The sequence below is a fragment of the Phodopus roborovskii genome, unplaced genomic scaffold (assembly GCF_943737965.1).
Source record: "Phodopus roborovskii unplaced genomic scaffold, PHOROB, whole genome shotgun sequence".
Lineage (NCBI taxonomy): Eukaryota > Metazoa > Chordata > Mammalia > Rodentia > Cricetidae > Phodopus > Phodopus roborovskii.
The window spans coordinates 5,015,753-5,036,263 of record NW_026126459.1 but is presented as its reverse complement, the minus strand read 5'-3'; the positions used below and the strand labels follow the sequence as shown (position 1 = coordinate 5,036,263).

At 44.6% G+C, this 20,511-nt stretch overlaps 1 protein-coding gene across 2 annotated transcripts in view; it reads left to right on the top strand.

Moving 5' to 3' along the window:
• Positions 1-20,511, top strand: part of Enthd1 (ENTH domain containing 1) — a 108,684-nt gene that overhangs the window by 68,602 nt on the left and 19,571 nt on the right. The gene's annotated exons all lie outside the window — the stretch shown is intronic.

Below are 20,511 nucleotides of genomic sequence, written 5' to 3'. Positions count from 1 at the left end.
AAGATGCTTGGCTGCTCTTGCATTGCAGAGCAAAGATGGGACGTTAGTGAGTTAGACAGTGTGATATGCTGCAGGTTGCATCCTGCACTGCCCCCTTCTCACCTGGAAGAGTTACCTGTCACTACTGTCCTCTTCATTCCACATGATGGTCCAGGTTGGGGACTATTTCCCAGATACTATGTTCCCTGGCCTTGTTCCTCTCTGCCATTCCTCTTCATTTGTCTGACTCCTGTTTGTCTGGGTGTAACTAGGATGCCACACCTCCCAGGAAGCCTTCCCAGGCACACAGAAGGCACAGTTTGCTACTGTTCCTCCCCAGGCCTGGGCACAGGCTCTGCTTCCTCACACTAGACCACAATTCTGGGAGCTAGGTCACATCTTGTTCAGCAAGACACTGTACCTATATGCTTTGCTTAGCATATAAATGCTTCTTGGTGAGTAAGTGGCATTGAAATGCCCTAAGTAAAATGCAGCCATCCTTGGGGTTTCATCCTGTACTTTCTGCACGTGCTTTAAAAGCATCTTCAAAAAAAGGTCTGTCACAGCTTTAAAAGGGAGGTGACTGCCGCACAATGGATGTGCTTGGAGTTCACGGCTGGGTTCATTGCCTGCAGAGTTGCCTTTTATTTCCCCATCTCTGGCTGATACTTGATTGTTATGCTAGCTAAGGTTCTGTGTGAAAGGAGAGAGTGCACAAACACAATGAATTGGAGATAGTGTCCAGAACACAGCAAGGGCCTGTGTCAGGGCCTTGGCCAGACCCAGGTAACATCCACTGAGCTCTTCCTGACAGTCTGCTATGAACCCAGGAACTGTCACTGATATGGTGTGTGCCCAGAGATGTCCCATTAGTGTCCCTCTCTTCCTCCTACCCCCAACATACCAGTTCCAGATGCTGGGCAGTCACTCAAGTCAACATGGCTGGAAGGGCTACAGGTGGGAGAGGGACAGCATCCTCTAGTAGCTGGAGGACAGGACCAGTGTTCATGGGGAGTTGGCAGAGGTGGAGACCTCATGTCTTCTTCATGCTTGAGCTTTAGGCATGGTGCTTTTAAGCTAGACTGTTAGTATGCAATAGGGATAGCTGTGTTTGTCTGTGTTTCAAGATAACCTTAAGCCTCCTTGGTTATTCTGGGAGTTTATTTATAACCATCTCAAACTCATATCGATTTAGAGATTTCCCTCCTCCCTCTACCACTCCAAGGAGGCTTGGCACTGTGGCTTTGCAGAGGGAGAGACCTGCTCCCTGGTATTTGGGCATTTCTTCAATGTGGCCTCTGGTGAGTGAAGTCTCTTGGCATTGCCTCTCTCTGCCGGTATTCACCAACCTGGTATAGGTTGGTAGGTTGTACAAGTCCCTTTCCTCCTTTTTCCATCGTGAGTGAGGCTCTGTAAGTTATGCCAACCCCTCGGCTAACTTTTCAACCCCAGAAGCTGCTGGAGCTGCTCCTACATCTTACATGATAGTCTGAGTGGCTAAGATGATACACTCCCTCTCGCTTCCCTTCCTCCAGTAACATTTTTTTCTCTAATACTTGGTCCTGCTTTGCTGTCAGGTGATGAGGGTGGGAACGGCTCACTCTCCAGGCTGCACCTGGGTGGCAGGCAGAAATCCTCTTTGCCCTCCAAATGAAAACAGCACAGGATGGAATTTCTCAGTTTTGTTCACTGCTGAATGCTCACCGCCTAGAGCAGTAGCTAGCTGATGGGCTGAAAGGTGCTGGTTGACTAGGTCCTCCTGGTTTCTCAGGCTTCGCCCTGGACAGGCTTACGGTACCCTACCCCACCTCACCACACCCAACTTAGGCTGCCTGACTTCTCTTAGCAGCTCATCCTAGGTTAGGAGCTTAGTGTTGGGAACACTTTGCAGAGCCTTCTCCATTGCTAATTTGGCTTGATTTAGTTTTGTTTGTTTGTTATGGCAGTGCTGGGATTGAACCTAGAGCCATCCACATGCTAAGTGGGCTACAAACCCCAGCCCTGTCTGTTAGTAACTGAAGACTTACATCTCTAGACCCATCATGCTCTGGTTGGGCAGTGGTGATGTCATACAGATAGCTGTCCCTTGGGGAGGGCTTTGGGGATTCATTGGTTCTCAACCTTCTTAATGCTGTGACCCTTTAATATAGTTCCTCATGTTGTGGTGACCCCAACCATAAAATTATTTCATTGCTTTTTCATAACTGTGATTTTGCTACTGTTAAGAACGGCAATGTAAGAATCTGATATTCGGCCCCTGTGAAAGAGTCATTTGACACCCATCCCCAAAGGGGGTGGTGACCCACAGGTTGAGAAACACTGCATTAGTGATTCAGTGGTATGTGGAGCTGTGGGGACAGGGACTACCTCTGTGCCACTACACTTGCTCATTCTTCTGCCTGTGTACTCCCAGTTCCTAGCCCCTGCCCCCAGCCCCCAGACTCCCAGTGCCTGTTGTTGGGGTGTCTGGTGAGTACAGAGTTGATGAGAAGAGAGAGAAACAGAAGCTTGACTAGGACTCAGAGAAGGAGTGTTCAGGCTCATCAAACCCTACTCAGTGAAGCTACACAGATTATTAATTGGGATACTATTTATTGATGGGCAATATGGGAAGAGCTATCCTCAGGCTAATACACTAATTTAAAGGCCAGAGACCGTACCTTTCTGTAAACATAAACTACAATAGCTATCAACTAGTCACCAGTTGCAAAATGATGTAAAGTTCCAGAAGGAAAGATTAAGAAATTAGATTTCAATTCAACAAACAGTTATTGGGTTCCTGCTATGCTGCAGGTACTGTGATGAGTGTGGATGTATGGCAGATTCTGTCTGTCCTCTAGGACCCTCTGTTCTGGCTGAGGTAGCAGACAATAAACAAGTAAAGTACCTATAACTGTGACATGAGGAACAAGGAAGACAGACATGGAGCTTTGTAAATTAGCGATGGCTTACATTGGAGCGCCTCTCTGAAGAGCCACAGGAGCTGAGGTAGGAGGGTGGAGACGCCTGGAGAGGCACATTCTGAGCCTAGAAAACAGGAAGTGTGGAGGACATTAATTTTTCCTTGAGGAGCCACGTGGATGGAATGTAGCACAGGAAGTGGGTGGTGTGACAAGATGTTTTAATCCTCAGCCCATGAGGGGTGGGTGTGTGTGTGTGTGTGTGTGTGTGTGTGTGTGTGTGTGGTGGACCAACTGCTGCATGAAGGGGCCAGAGTAGAGTTGTGGGAGGGCAGAAGCAGAGGAGCCAGAGGGGAGCCTGCGCCTAGTGTGACAGTTGTAGTAGGACAGAGCCAGTGGCTGTGGAGAAGGGGACAGGCTGGAAATGTGTTCTGTCTGGATATCCTGATGAGCAGGTGTCAGAAACGATCTTGCTTTGTGGCCTTCGGGAAGGGAAGGTGTGAGTGCCATTTACTGAGGCGGAGGAGGAGGCAGCAGAGGAGGGGGAATTCCTAAGAGGCTGCTCTTCTGGGAGGACTGACTATAATTGAGGTATTGGAACAACTAGACCAGAATGTAGGCTGTTCATTGTCAGGTTCTCTTTCCCTGAGAAATGTGGTTTTTAAAAATTCTAACTCTGCTTCCTGGATGGAGACTGTCTCCTGGGCACTTTAAGAAATGCGATCATTCCATTACATAGAATGCAGGCCCTCGACAGACATGCCTAGCCTTTTAATAAAATTCTGGGAGAAAACCCCCTAGTAGTTGACCCTGTTCTTGCTGATTACAGTTCATGTTCAAGCTGCTGTTTCATTTTTTCAAGCTGGCAGTTTTGGCAAGTGTGAGTGGTCCCTGGCTTATTCATCTTGGTACTGCTGTCTTCCTCACAGCAGAGTGAGATCTCTTCAGAGAGCCCAGTCAGTCTTCTGTCACTGTACTAGATACCTGCAGGACCAACTCATAAAGAGAAAGGCCTCCTCAGGATCACAGCTTTGGCTGTTTCAGTCTGTGGTCAGTCGGTTCTGCTGCTGCAGGGCCTGTGAAATGCACATTGTGGTGGGAACACATGGAGGAACAAAATCTCTCATGGTCAGGAAGCAAATGAGAGGAAGATGAGTTTCACAATCCCCTTCAAGTGTGTGTCCCCAGTGAATGAAGGTCTCCCATTAGGCTCTACACCTTAAAGATTTCATCACCTCTTAGTAATTCCACTCTGAGGATGTGTAATATCTGGGCCTTCAGGAGACACTTAGCATCTCACCGTGGCCGAGAACCAAGCTGCGTTCATAGTGAGGTGGTCTCTGGTATGTTGACTAGACTCACACAAATGTGGTTTGTGTTTATTTGTTCCTTTCTAGAGTATGTGTAGGTAATACAGCGTCATAATGTGGCTCTCCAACGCTTCTCTAGGTAAACCTAGAGAGTTCTGCAGCAGAGTCCTTTTGTTGCTGGATAGGCATGCAGCGTGACAAAGCGATAAGCAGAGGGCTGCAGTAATTACAAACCCTGATAAGCAAAGTTGGTGGCAACAACAGAGCTTGACATCTGTTTCAAGTGAATGTAAATCAGAAAGGTGATTTGCTTCTAGACAGGCATTTGATTCATTTAACTTAGAAAAGAGAGACTCAGAGAGGAGTTAATGCCTGTTGCCAGTCCTTTCCCCCCCTGTACCCTCGGAAAGCTTAGGTATGCATAAATTCTCAGCCATGGAATCGTGACAGTTCTCTGCTAATCACATCTTCACTGCCATCTCCCTGTCTCTGTGGCACCTGGACTGTTGTAATGTCTCTTTTCATGGCCTCCCTCCCAAGCCTTGCATCTGTCCATCACCTTGTCACTTCCTCTCCAGAACAGCCTTCCTAGCTTCTCACAGTCTCAGCAGTGAGGGCCAGACACTGCAGGTCTTCCCACTATTCAAGCAGACGAACAAAGCAAGGCAGGGCCTTGAATGAGAGGAAATGTGTGTATGGGGGCTAAAGGAAGATTCTAAGGGCAAAGCAGAAGAAAGGCAGACCTGAGAGCCACACCATGATTGTAGCATTAACTGCAAATGTACATAAATCAAAAGACAGGTTCCCCTAAGCCAGCATCACAGCCGGAGAGCTACACCTGGGACTGAAACGAAGGCTGACACTGAACCTCTAATTGCCTTACATTGGAGCTCTCAAGAGGACTATAGGTCCGCATGCGCAGTTCCCAAGATAGCTCAGAGCTTCTGGACTTACAGTCTAGCTTGAGCCCAACCTGATGTCATAGTCAGTGACCACCAACCGGAAAAGGGAGTTGGGTTGTGTGAGAGTCTTCAAAGATAAACCAAAAGTTCAAAGGGTTCACCTCCAGGGACTTTCCAGACATGGATTACTTCCTTCAGGATGTTAAGCAACTCTGTGTAATGGTTTTGTTTTGTTTTGTTTTGTTTTAAAGATAGAGGCAAAGGGGTAGGAACATGGCTCAGTGGGGGAAGTGTTTGGTGTATAGGCAGGGAGACCTGCATTTTGATTCCCAGCATTCATATAAAAGCCAGGATGGTGAGTGGTATGTGCCTGTAAGTCCAGTGCTGGCAGAGAACAGTAAGGGTGATGGGTAAGACAGGAGCATCCTGGGGATTTGCAGTCAGCCCAACATGGCAAGCTTCCAGTTCACTGTGAAAACGTGTGTCAAAAATAATGTGGAAATTGATAAAAAAAAAATTTAAAAAACAGAGAGACACCTGGCATCAACTCTGACCTCTAATATGTACACGCATTGGCAAGCACACAGGGATACATGCATGTACCACGCATGCATTCACACAAAAGGATGGAGTCAATAAATTAGAAACATCCAAAGAGATTTGAAAGTAACCAAGTAAAACTTTGAGAGAGGAAAAGGGAAAACTCAGAGGGTCTGGGAGGTGTTAGGCAATGGGTTAGCATGGAACCCAAGTGAGAATTGCAGATTTATGTACAGACCAGGAAGAAGCCAGTATGCAACAGAGGCCAAGGAGGTGGGAAAAAGGAGAGTTAAGACACAATGAAAAATGAAGCTCAGCGTAGCCAAGGAGAGAATCACAGAAAGAGAGGCAACACTGTAAGATAGCAGCAGATAATGTGTCTAGGACTGGTGAAAGACACAGGAAGTGCAATATGCAACAAGGACGATAAATAATGAAGAAAATTGCTAACTCATATGTCAGGGTGTAGGAGACAAAAGACAAAGACCTACAGCTGAATGGAAGCTGCAGAAAGCAGCTAGACCAGGAGCAGACTTCCCAGCAGCCCTGACAGAAGCCAGGACATGGGTGTCTTCCAGGAATAGAGAAAAACCCTGTTCCCCTGAAATGTGCAGTCATTAATGAGGGGTGGGTTAAAGAGTGGAGAAGACTTTGAAATGAACAAAATGTGTTACCTGTAAACCCTCAGGACTGTGTCACCCCAGGTTTTAGGATGAAGGGAGATCTGACATGTAGGAAGCAGTAGTGAGTTGAGTTTAGGATTTGATAAAGGGTTGTTAAGTGTAGACACTGTTTACAATAATGCTGGCCTTTTTGAGAGCTGAGCAAGGAGTTCACTCTGTGCCTGGAAGTGACTTCAGAAAACAGTGGTGTTAAGAAGGGCAAAGGGGGATTCATTCATTAAGTGTTGTGGGGAAAGAAGGCAAACAAGATAGGGCCAGGCCTCCAGGTCCAAATGGACCAGACCCCTAAATTATTCAATGTGGACACCAACAAGTACAAAGGCATCTTCCTGGGAGGGGATGTTGAGCCTAAAAAGGCCCGGATGCAAGGCCTAGTGGAACTTCCTGAGCCTGGCTAGAGTTTGGAGACCTATCTTTTGCCTATCACTTCCACATAGGAGTGACTCAGCAAAACTGCCTCTGTCCAGCTACTGCTAACATGGTGAATCATAATTGGCCCCAGTACCTCACCCCATCCTAAGGTCCATGCCCCTAGCACCAACACTATATAAGTACCTGCCTGTTACAATAGAATGAGCTCCTGCTTTGACAAGGCTCCCGACTCAGAGTGGTTCTCTCCAGTGGCTGGGTCGTGGACACTCTCCATCCCGCTCAGCCCCAGGAAGAGACCAGCTGGACCTGTCCTTCCACAGTCCTACCTGCTGGAGGACCCAGCAAGGGGAGACCCTACTGGAGCATTTGGAGACTCAGGAAACACCTCCCTGGAGCAGAAACCATCTTGCCTGGAATTAGGAAGAAGGCAGAAGAGCAGACTGCAGAATGGGACTGGCCTGTGCCCCAGGGTGGGTCAGAGCGTGGCTACACCCATGTGAGAGTGGGGGCGGGGGTGGGAATCATGATTACCTTGGGTCTTGTCTTGGAGGGCAGAGAAAAACACTAGAAGTCAGAGAGGGAGATGCCACCTATAATTAGGTTGTCAAACTCAAGCCTCACAGTCAGTTGTGACTCATGACACCTCATATCACTTTTGCCTCCAAAGGGGAAAATGTATTAGAGTCACACTCTCACTGGCATCTGGTCCTGTCCACACTGAGATCTCTATGGGTTCCCGTGGAAGCCTCTTCCCTTGTGACCTGGCTTCTCTCAGGTGGCCTCTCCTCTCTCCTCCTTGTTCACTCTGCCACAGCCATCTTAGATCATCTTAGACAGCCCTGAAATGTGTCAAGCATCCATAGGGACTTCTCTGTCACTGGAACATTCCAGACCTCTCTAGTGCTCATGATCTCTTCTCTCGCCTCATTGGGTTTGCTGCTCATGTGTCACCTGAGCACCACAGCCCCTCTGATGGTCCCCAGAAGCCTGCTCACTCCCCGGTTCTGCCTGTGCCCCTAAATGGTTTTATTTTCCTCCATAGGATTTATCACTGTCTGACTAGTTAAATATAAATCCTTGTTTAATTATTCATTCCCCCTCCCCCATCATGTAATATAAGCTCTAAGGGGGTACAGCTCTAAGGGACCATCTTTTTGTGCACGGTCATATTTTTAGTACCTAGAATAGTGTGTGACACACCGCCTAATAAATATCATTCGAATGAATGAGTGTATGAAATGAAAGGAACAGAAAGAAGGGGGAGGGGGTTCGTCAATCTTAAATGCCACAGAAATGTCCTGAGACAGGACTGAAAATTTTCCACTGGATTCAGCAATGAACAGGCCAGTGCCGGCCACCAAGGGGCAGCTCCATGGGAGAGGAATGGAACCATGCTTTTATTGTGAGGAGACAAACAGCAGAGGAAGAAAGGTGCAAACATGTACTGTTGCCATTTGTTTGGGTGAGTGGCACAAGAAAAAGAAGAAACACAATGGCAGAAGGGGCCCTCTGAGGAGGTATTTAAAGTGGAAGTGACCTAAAACAGAACTCTCACGTGATCTAGCAGTCGTTAGAAAAGGGGGAACCTTTTCAAAGGTAGGGAGATTACTGTAGGTGAAAGAGATGCCCTCCCATGTTCACTGCAGCCAAAGTGTCCCTCAGTGGAGGAATGGATACAGAAATGTGGCTCTCTCTCAGTTTCGTCCCCTGAAACAGTGTGGCCAAACCTGGAGTGTGAAATAGATGAGTCAGGCACCATAGAATAAACCTTATACATGTGGGGTCTTCCAAAACAGAACTCAGAGCAGAGAGTAGAACGGTGCTTCCTGGGGTGTGGAGATGTTGATCAGAAGTAATAGTGTTTCTTCTGGGAACAGGCTCTGAAGACCCACTGTGTATAGCATGGAGCCTGGATGAACACCAGTACAATGCTTGAGTATTTAAAGGAAGAGATTTGAAATGTTTACAGAACCATTAGTATGTGAGGTAGTAGGCTTGTTAATTAGCTTCATTTAACTTCGCATTGTATCTCTGACCAAAACATCACATCACATAGCACAGATATACACAGTTCACATGTGTTGAGCATCGCTTGCTTAATAAATGTGGATGCACTGATATGGAGAGGCCAGAGCACCACCATGGGCCAAGCAGCAGCTAATACAAGGCTGAAAACAGGAAGAAGTACTGAGTAGAGTCTCAATGACAGGCACAGGACAAAGAGTGGGCTGAGAGCATCACTTCTGACTCCCCCCCAGGCTCATGTTGGAGGGAGGGCTGGGTACCGCACAAGTACAGCTCAGCTGGTTAGCATGCGGGGGTATGCAGTTTAAAGTCTGTCTTCCTGTGGTGCTGGGGCAGGAGGTCAACTACAAAAAGCGAGTGGGAAAGGTCAGGTTGACAGAGGTGCCTGGATAGCAGTGAGGGTTTGGAATTGTGTTGGAGAGAATGAAAGCTAAATGACCAGCCAAAGGATGGGCATCTCCAGAGAGAGGCTGTAGACCACTGCAGACCACAGAGTTACAGTGATGTGCTTCCTCCAGCCATGCTCAGGAAGAAGTCCAGGTTCAAGCTTATCTACAGTGGTTACAAGTCAGGAGGTGCAGAGTTGGAGGATGATGTCTTGGGCCTGGAGTCCCATGGGAGGGAACCATAGTAGAGGATGGCCTTGTTAGCTTTAACTGTCAACTGGACACAGCCTTTAGTCACCTAAGGAGCTGCCTAGATCAGACTGACCTGTGGGCATGTCTGTGGGGGGGGGGGTTGTCTTGAATGTTAATTGATGTAGGAGGTTCATGCCCACTGTGGGCAGATAATCATGAGTTCTATGAGAAAGCCATATGAGTATGACTCTGCAGTGAGCCAGTTAGCAGCATGGCTCCATAGTTTCTGTTTCAGCTGGAGCTCCTGCCTTGACTTCCCTCAGGGATGGTCTGTGATGTAGAAGTGTAAGCCAGATAAATCATTTCCTCTCAGGTCCACCACACTAGAGGGAGAACCTGGGAGGGAGCCTTCACAGGGCCATAATGGCCAAAACAGCTCCCACCAGCAGAGGGACAGTGACATTGACCAGGAGAGAGAGACGGATATCTCTTCTGTACTTTCTCTGTGTTCTGACACCCGCAGACGGAACACAAGGATAAGAAGAGATCACAACAGCCCTGAGGATGAGTGGGGAAGGAGGGGTCATTGGTGAGGGTGTATGTGGGGATCTCAGAGAGGCCGGCCTGCAGAGGTCAGGCCCATGAGGCTGGAGGAGCCAAGCGCCAGTCAGTGACACTAGGTTCACTCTGCCTGCCATGTCTCTCAGACTTACTGCTAGATGTCTCTGCTGTTGACCCTACAGCCAGCTTCCAGCATCTATTTCCTGCCACCCACTGATTCATTAACATTTCTTCCAGTTTTGAAAGAATTTTAGATACTATATTTGGGCTTTTTAATAACATCTGCTTAGTTTAGGTTTCACTCATCTTTCAGAAAGATTTTTTTTTTCTTCTTAGCCAGTGTGTCTGGTATTTTATTTCCATGTTCAACAATCCCAGTGACTGAAGTCTTTTCTGGCTTTTGCCTCCTCAGCACACAGTCTATCTGAAAAGTGATATCTCATGAATGAAAATATGTAGAGGGTGCTGGAATGAGACAAAGTAAACAAAACATAGATAAGTTACAGACCAGTGCAGCAAACCATTTGAAAGGAATGTGAGCAGAAAGCTGTAGGATCTGTCTAGGGGAAGGGACCGGTTTGCACTGTCTCTGGAAACCAGTAATGTGACTGCAGAGGGACACGAATTCCGGATAATGTTGATGGTATTAATGGGACTCTTTTTGGCTTATTGTGAATAAATGCACAGTCATGCTCCATAAGAAGTAGCATTTCTTTTCCATTAACCATGTAAATGGCATTTAAAGGCTGATTGCTACCCAAGATTTGCTATTGAAGTAAAAAAGTGAATTATTGGTGTGCATGCTTAATGGGGAAAATGTTGGAGAGCTATTCTTCTGTGTCTTGCCTTCCTTCTCTGTGTCTCAGATGCCACCTGCTGAGGACCAGTGGGCACAGGCCTTGCACCATGATCACTTCCAGGAAGAGCCGTGGCAAGAACTCTGTGATTCATTGCTTCGTCTGGCTCCTAATAACAGCTCTCTGCACCTGGTAGTGAGACCCTTGGGCCAGGCACAGTTTAAGATATATTGTAGTTTGAAATATTTTAATTCGTGCTGGAGTTAAGCTTCTCATCTGATTTGGTTTAACTTTTCACTCCTCTGGAGTCAGTGTTGGCTTGTTGTTGAAGTCTGTGGGTCACCACCACTTAGGCCTTTGTGCAACTGCTTATCTCACAGAGCCCAGTGTGTGCTGGCAGCACACGGTGACCTTTACATGGCAGATATCAGCTTCCATTTCACCAGAGCTGTAGAGACAGAGATGCTGAGATGAGCGGCAACAATCACCAGCCTCACAAAGGCCTTGCATCTTCCCTTTTCAGAGCTTCAGTCTAGAGAAGGAAAGTGGGATTTCTATTACAGTGGAACATTAGCTAAGACATAAAACTTAGCAATGAACACTATGTGCCCATTTTGTAATCCATTCATTTCAATCCATTAGCTTCTCTTTTCAAAGATGCTTCTTCAAAGTTCTTTTCTGTGTCCTTCTTTCTGTCCTGCTGGTAGAATGCAGCCTCTATGCCAACTCATTCTGAAAGAAGCAGTCCATATATTTGTGAGTCTTGGACTATAGTTTTGGATGTGTTTCTTCCTTCATAATGTTATAGTTGCAGCATAGCTGGATGTGATCATGCAACTATTCCACACTTAGCACAGACCCTAAGGAACTGGTAACTATTCAGATTTATAATTATGTAGGATTTTGTACATGCACCACAAAAAACCCATGATTTGTGTGTGTGTGTGTGTGTGTGTGTGTGTGTGTGTGTGTGTGTTGCATATGATTTAACTTTTACATCCAATATTCACTTTAGGTTAATGACCTGCCTATTTTAAACCAATATATTAGTAAGCAATTTAAATCATTCCCTTGTTAATAATTTGTAACCATGGCCTCTTAGCAAAATGACCTCATTATAATCTTCACATCCTATTTCCTCTGATTAACTTAATTACTAAAAGGGGAAAAAAATCCTTCAGTTTCGCCTTTTTAAACTACAGAAAGCTGTATCTTGGCATCCATCTTCAGTCATGTTTGCCAGCTCTCTCCTTTGTAGCTGTAATTGGATCCTATGCATCAGACCATCAAGAGAATGGAGCACAGTGCCGGCTCTGTTGGACTAGAACGCCCATTATTAGATTTATAATAACAAATACGTAATAACATGCAACGATTATAGTCCCTAGAACAAGCAACAGAACTGCTGAAAAATTGAAAAGGAGGAGCTATGTGGGGTGTGCCTGTCTGTCATCAAACTGAAGTCTCTGTCAGCGGGATCTCACTCTTGCGCCCTTGTGAACTAGCCAGACCACGCCTGACCCACTGAGCAGGCTGGTCTCTTTGGCATGGAGGTTGTTTGCTGTCTTCAGGCTTCAGGCATGTTCATGTTGGTCTGTGGAAATTGCAGCCTGGTTTCTTCCACAGAGAACACGCTGCTTCCTGAAGGATAACTATCAAGCCTAGGACGACCCACTTCTCAGGGCTCTATTTTGTATTAATCAAGTATATTGGCAGGTGACTAAGGTGAGCTGGAGCCATCTCATGATTTAATACTGAGCCTCCTATTGAGTAGTCGGCTGGATAGATGCTAGAGAGAAGGCTCTGACATTCAGGTTTAAATTGAAAAAAAAAAAAAAATGAGAAGCCAGATAAAGCCAGCCAACCAAATTAATTCACTCAGAACTCCTCCCCCCTCTTTCAATGTAATTCACAGAAATTGTCTCCTGGAAAAAGTTGGGAAGCCTTCTGGAACAATCACATTTGTGTTTACAGTGTATGCATCCACATATTTGTGTTCAAATATAGGAAGACGCCCCACTGTTATACTCCATCAGAGCCCTCATATTCTTGAGAGCTTTAGAAAAAACATTTGTGAATGCTGTTCATTCTTCCTGTGTTTAGCCACCATCTTCCCCAAAACCCACTTCCCAGGAGATGATGCACAGTCTCAGACACATGTGAACTAACTTGATCCTGTTCACATGCCCTGCATCTCACAGACAGACAAAGTGGTCCTGAGGTAAGACTGAGTTATGGACATAGCACTCATCCCAGGCATAGGATTGTTAGTGGAGAAGAACAACCCTATAGGTACAGCTGGAGCTACCATCTTTCAGTTCCCCAAGGCAGAAGACTATTGAGCTCACCAGTCTGGCATCCCATGTGATCCTGAATAAGCCCCTGGGTCTCTGGGTATCTCAGTGCCTTATGTCTCAAAGGACTGCATCAGAATATCCTCACTTCCTTCTCCTGGCTCTACAGATGTATTTGTTTTAGTGACCAGATGATTGGGACGGCAATGACTATCAGACTCTGCCAGTTTCCTGTGGGTTGAACAGTTCAATAGGATTTGTGCTCAGCGGGGTATCACTCTACTAGAGGTGACATGAAATTAGACCAAGTTAGAAACAACAGATTTGTTTAGTGCTGTGATCCCTGAGCTTAGGATAGTGTTGGACACATCCTCATACTTAATACACGTTTGTCAAATGAACGGATTCATTTGAAATAATGAGAATGGCTAAAGAAAAGTCAGTATTCATATGGCATTCATCATGCAATAATGAATAAGGAAAACAGATTCATTTTAACTTCGAAGGTCAAATTTTTTTTTTTTCATCAAGAAATTGGATTGGGCCTTGAAGAATGAAATCATCTTTGTTGGAAAGAATAGGACAGGAAAGAAAAGGAGTGGGAAAGAACCCTGCAAGCTGAGGCATGCCTGCAAGCCCATGTGAGGGCTACCAACCTGGAAGGTGGCAATCCTTGGCCAGATGTAAGGAGGGAAGAGAATTGCAGGCCAAAGGAACAGCTGAGCACAGACTTAGTACCAGAAGGGGTGGATAGGAAAGTGTTGCTGTGCTACAGTTTTACAGGAGCAGCAATGGAGATTCAGCAAGAGACACAAATTCATGCAGAGCCATAAACTGTGTCAGATAGTTTAAGGACCAGTCGTTCTGGTGAGCTGTGTGGAGTGGACTAAGGGGGCAGATGGAAGACCCAGAGACTGTGGTAGAGGCTTCTAAAATAGGCAGGTTCTGGGGAAGTTTGTGGGCATGCCAGTAGAGGAGAGGCAGAGATCAAGGACAGGAGGTCAGGCTGATGAGATCTCCCCAAAGGAGTGGCAAAACTCAGCAGAGACCAGGGTTAAAATTTTTGTCAATGGATTACAAACAGACCATCCTAGTTCTAGCCAAAGTCTAGCAGTAAATGATCCTTTATTATAGATCAGAAAAGTGAAGGGTCAAGGCCATACTGCCTACATTTCAGAGAAAAGGAGCTGGAGAAGAAGACAAAGAGAGCAAAGTTCCACCAAGGTGACTAAGGAACAAGCTTCCAAAAGTGTCTCATGAGCTGTTTCCTTCTTCCCAACTCCTGCCTGTTAGTCAAGAGGCCCTGGCTTTTTCCTGTCTTTCTGCTCGAGCACCTTCTTCTCTGCCACACACTAAAACCTAATAACACTGAATGGCTTTGTGCCTGCCCTGCTGATAAGACATGGATGCTGGTTCCAGCCTTTCGTTGCTGAAGTTCCATTTCCTTAGGCATTTTCCCATCTTTCTTCTCTGCTCTGACTTTTTACTGTATTTGTATTGCTGGATGATTGACCTACTTAGTGTCTCTCCAGAGCCCAGAGTAAATCAGAGTAAATAGTAGGTATCAATTAGCCAGCTCTTTCTCTCCCTTCATTGCTCACTCCTTTCTTTCTCCTGTTCCTTTCTTGTTCTTTTTCATGATATTCAGTATCAATCACAGAGCTTTCCTTATTCTAGATAAACAGTAGGCTGCTGAGCTGAACCCCAGTTTCAACAGTTGTTGGATTGAGCATTCTTTTTAAAAAGAAAAAAAATTTATGACTGTCTATACCCACTACCTTTTTTCTTTTTCTTTTTTTAATACTAATACCAGTTCCCCCTCTCTCCCCTCCTCCCACTCCACCCACCTTCCCCTCATCACCTCCTTTTTGCTCCCCAGAAAGGGTAAGGCCTCCCATGAAGAGTCAATACCACATTGAGGCAGGACCAAAGCCCTTCAAGCTGTGTCTATGTGTCTAGGCGTCTAGGCTGAGCAAGGTATCTCCCCATAGGAAATAGGCTTCAAAAAGCCAGTTTATGCACTTGGAATAAATCTTGGCCCCATTGCCAATGGCCCCACAAACTGCCCAAGCCACCTACTGTCACCTGCATTCAAGGGATCTAGCTAGGTCCCATACAGGTTCTCCAGCTGTCGATCCGGAGTCAGTGAGCTCCCACTAGCTTGGGTTAGCTGTTGTTGTGTGTTTCCCCATCCTGGTCTTGACCCCTTTGGGACTGAGCATTCTTGATTTTAGGCTTCACATGCAGCATGCTTTGATGTTCAGGGCCAGAATATAAAGCTGACGATGTCAGGAGGAAGCACATTAGGGACCTGTTAACTTTAGCAGACATTTGCATTCCTTTCCTATGCAAAAGTATCCTGTAGACTGTAAGGTCAGAGTGCAGGAACTTCATACATGATTAGCGTTATATTGTGTGTCATTAAGTAAAATAATGAGTTCATAGAAAAGGCATGGGTTAGGGGTAAGTGTTATCTATTGGGACTAGCTTCTAGAAGCAATAATTATTTGAGATGGGTCTTGTGGGGTTGGTAGGATTTAAACCAATGAAGCAGGAGGGTGTTGGCTGGTGGACAAGATACAGAGATTGGTAGCCCTAGGTCAGCCTGAGAATGCAGCACAGACTGGCTGTGGGTCATTTCCTGGTAAATAGCAAGTAAGCCATGGAAAGCCTTCAGAACCCATGGAGTGCAGAGTTGGTCACTGCCATAGGAGGGGACTTCCACATCCAAACTATAAATAACTAAAGTAGTGATTACAGAGAATTAATTTGGCATGTTGCACAGAATGGGCTGTGTGTGTGTGTGTGTGTGTGTGTGTGTGTGTGTGTGTGGAATTGAGCTGACAGCAGAGAAACCCAAGGCAGCTTTGTTCTAGAATCTTCAAAACACTTTTCATTTTCTGTTCAAGTAAGCATTTTTCTTTTTAAGATAATGTGCTGTGCATTTGGAATCATTTTTCCAAAGCACTATACCATCTGAGCTGTATCCTCAGCCCCTTCCATCGGGACTGGTGATACACCAATTCAATTTCTGACACAGCTTAAAAAAAAAAAAAAAAAAAACAACTTAATAGTTTGAATAAAAGTCCAAGCAACCCGTTTGCAGTTTATTCTTCCTAGACTATCAGGAAAGAGGTTGATAAAAATAGAAGGACTTTAGTCTAACTTGAATTTTTAATATATTTATTTATGTATTTTGGTATTTTGGTTCTATGAGGTAGGGCTCCATGTAGCTCAGACTGGCCTTGAGCTCTCCATGTAGGATTTTCCTGCCTCTGCAGCATTTGCATCATGAGCCTTTCTTTGAATTCTTCTCATTGAACTCTTAAGCTTGTGCTTAATTTTAAGCTTTTGTACTGAGTATTAACATGTCATCTCAAGTATCCCTCGAGAGTGCTGACACTTGAGGGGAGTGTTCTTGGGATATTTTCATGGGGGCCATTGTCATCCTGGGCTGTCCTATTTTACATGTCACTGAATTTTTAAGGACTTCTTTACGTAAGGAGCAAAATATTTTTCTCAAATACAATGGAGAATCAAGGGGAATATTTAACTAAAAATTTCCTGTAAGGAGTACTTTAAAGTAAATAGAGTAACATACATATACATTCTGAAATACCATGAATCTGATTTCCTACTAAGACATATTAGTGCTTCTAACAAAGCCTTTTACCAACTAAATATAACTGGGTCATATGCAAATTAGTAATATTTCAGAAGAGGTTATTTTCATCTACCAGTTTTCTATTTCCTTTCATTGTTAATGAGTTGTTAAACTATGTTAAATTTAGAAAAACAAAAGCATTATCTTCTCTTTGGTTCTTGTGTCTGGATTTTTCCTTCCATTGAAAAGACATTGATTAAGCACACCCTCCAGGACTGGCACTGTTGGGTACTGGGACACAGAGAGAACTCAAGGTGACTGTTACCATCCTGGGACAAGGCTCAACTGAATGAAGTATTACAGTTGTTCATCAGGCTCCAGGCTTTGGTAGTGGAGGCCGTAGTATGACGCGGCACAAACAGAAGGGCCAGGGCAGGCATTGGACAGGAAGTGGTACTTGAGTTGAATTTTCAGAGATAGAAGCCACATACTGCAGTAGAAAGCTGGAATCTCAGGACTCAAGAGACAGAAGTGGGATCCTGAATTCCAGGCTAAGCTCAACTACAGAGTCAGACATTGCCTTAACACCCCAAAAAGTTAAAAAAAAAAAAAAAAAAAAAAAAAAAAACCTAAAAATAAAAAGCTATGAAGGCTAGAGAAAGTGTGATTCCTGGTGGAAAGCAAAATAAATTTCTGTCTTTCTCTATGTATAGCTATTCTGTATTTAAAGCAGAATGTGACCAGGTACTATATTTCCATTCACAAGCTGCGCTGAATTACAAGACCTAGAGAAGCTTAGGGTTTTGCTCTTGGTACTTTACTTTGGAAAAGAAGCCACATGGGACTTCTTATTACATTGTTTCAGCTTGTGTTCTTACCTCTAAGACTAGTACAGGCAGAATTAACCTCAGGGATAAAAAACTTACAAAGTAGATTCTAGAAGTTGACACTCAAGGCATCTTAATACTTTTTCCCCTTTTACACATGAAGCTATATCCCAGGACACTTGAGTGACAAGTGATTTGGTCTACTAAGGAATCCAGCTCCATTGCTTAAATAGTTCAGATTGCTTACCTTAAGTCTTACAACAGTTCTTCCAACCTGTTGAAACAAGCCTACAGTACCATAGTCTAAGAAGCAAAGAGAAATGTTATCTTTCCCTTAGTTTTAAAGCCTCACAGATATTTTAAATGTTACCCAAATCCTTGAAACTGTATTATTAGAAGGAATGAAGGAAGCATTGATCACATGTTCTTCTAGTGAAACTTGGTTCACTTCTTCCATGAGCGATGCGTCATCATCATCTCCTTTGAGGGGTGGCATTTCTTCAGCTACAGAAGCACTGGTATTATCCAGAGTAGGATCCTCTTCATCAGTTCCTAGGCTAAGCTTGACCATCCTAGATCCTGTTAGCATGTGCCTGGAGATCTTCCAAACTGACCCTTCACAGACTTGTCATTGTCAGCTGCTGCCTTTTGCCTTAAGGTTTCAGATTGGAGTGGTCAGGGTTTATCTCCAGGACTTCCCTGCTGCTGTGTCACCTACCATTGAGTTGTCTTTGGGGGCTCGAGCTCACATGATTCTCTCTGTGTTTGCTGTTCACCCATAAGTGCTGTGATGATACCACATTCAGATTTCACCAATCACTTTGTCTTTTCAACCTTTCCCTCTATGATGTCTTTTATAATTTTGTAGAAGTTTTCAAACTTTGTCTTTCTCTTCTGGAAGCTCCAGTCCTTCTTTGGTAACTGACACAAAGGTCTTACCCTCAGATTCCTTCAAGCAGTGACACACTGTATCATTGATGGACTCAATCTTACAGATCACTTCTAAGTCATGCTGTCAAAGACTTCCACAAAGGCCGAGTTAGCTACTTGGTCCTTGGTCTCAGCTGTGATAAAAATGGATGTGCTTCTGGTTTTCCTTCATTCTGGTGCAGTGGTCCTTGAGAGAAGCCACCTTGTCCCCAGGCACCACAACAGCTCTAAAAGCTTCTTCCAATTTTGAGAGTCTTCTTGAATTCTGAGCTTGATATTTTTTGAGAACTGCTCATAAAACTTTTTGTAGTTCTCTTCATCTTCTGCCAGTTCAGTGGCTAGTTCAAGCATTTCTTGATCTTACTCTTTCTGATAACTTTCAATTTTTTGCTTTACTGCACCATTTCTTGGGAAATACTTAGAGGGAGACCCTTGGAATCCACCGCCCTCTAATGAAATTCAAATACACAGGGACTAACTCTTCTCAGTTACCCATGATGAAAACTCAGTGTATGTACAACTTGGTGTTGTTCTTTTTCTTTCTGTTTCCAAACAGATCAAAAGGAGCGTTGTCTTGGGACAAAAAAAAAGTCTTTCAACAGAAAACAGAAAAATGCTTTCCTGCCCAGTAATTGGTTAAGCTTTTGCAGACTCTCCATAGTCTCTGTTAGGAATGTCATCCATCAGGACTTTCTTAATCACATTCACTCTTCGTCAGTTCTATTAGGATGTACACACCACTGAAGGTCTTCTTGGCTGGTCATGTGACCCTTTTAATAAGTGAGTAGCAGATACTTCCGGCAAGTATTTGATGGAATATATTAACATCAGTTCTGAATAATTTCTATGTAAACCAAATAGGCTTTGTTTAGTTTAGTTCTTGTTGATCCATGCACTCTTCCTTAATCTCCCTCTTCTCATCACTACCATTTTCTTCTTTTTAACTGGAAACAGCATCTTCTTTTGTCATCAGACCACTTTTCTTTTTCATCTCTTCCTCTGTATCTCCTTTTTTTTTTTTTTTTTTCCAGCCTCATCATCACCAACTTACAAGAGTAATGGAGTAGCCAGTGAGCTGAGTATGTTTCTTCACAACTTCCTCTATTCCCCTTTTCTCCAAAATCTCAGCTTGGTCTTCCTTCAGGTGTAATATAACCTTTGTTCACCAGAGCATTGGCTCACTGTGTCAGTCCTCTCTGGAATGATGGCCACTGAGAACTCCCGGGCATACTATTCATCATCATGCTTGGTGATCACAGTCACTTTCTCAGCAACCAGATACGCAGAGTAAAAAGCAACTCCAACCTGACCGGTCATAGAGATGTCTGCACCAGTCTGCAAGGCCTAATGAAGGCTTTGGTGCCAGACTGGGCTGCAGTGCCAAGGTCATTAATCAAGTCAGCCTTGGCCATCCCAGTTCCATTATCAGTTTGCTCTTGTTTGTTGGGAAGAGATTAATGTGCAGCTCCTTCCCAAGCTTAGCCAGAGCATCTGATGAATTTGAAATGAGCTCCCTCAGAAAGATCTCTTCATTCAAATAGAAAATTTGATGATCAAGGTCATTAACTGGAAAATTAAAATTGGTCTTGGGTCTGGGTTTCCTCAGGCATCTTTGCCAAGTGACCACACACAAACCTCAACTAGCCAGCCGCACCACAACACTGAAGCAACCAATATAAAGTTTTTGACCTTCATAGTTCTGGGTAAAGAGCAGAAGTTTTTCTCCAGCATTGGAGGTGCTGAGAACACATGTATGTGCATTGGGAGGTGCCATATATGTACTTTATGATGTGTGCAATCTGGTAGACGTGCCAGAGAATACACACACCCTTCTCACTGTGTTCTGATTCTAATTTTAAGAGCCCAGTCTCTTAAGGAACAATCTTTTCTTTCCATATCTGGGTTAGGGTGAGACTCTCTGAGAACAGTCCCTTACACCAAGGGCTGGAATCCAGTCCCATCTAGAAATTCAGTCCAGATATGTAGGTTCAGGCAGTGGTCAAAACCCAGGTTCACCTGAGGTTTTTGGTTTCTTACACTGCCTCAGCTCCTTCTGTTCATGATACCTGGCTTGTCCCAGGCTCTCTAAGTGCTTTGATATATTAGTGGCTATTTAGTGACAATATGAACCAAAAGTTTGCATTGTAGTAACCATCAGAACAGCTCTGAAAAAAAAAGTGTTGTCCTTCACATAGACAAAAGATTCATT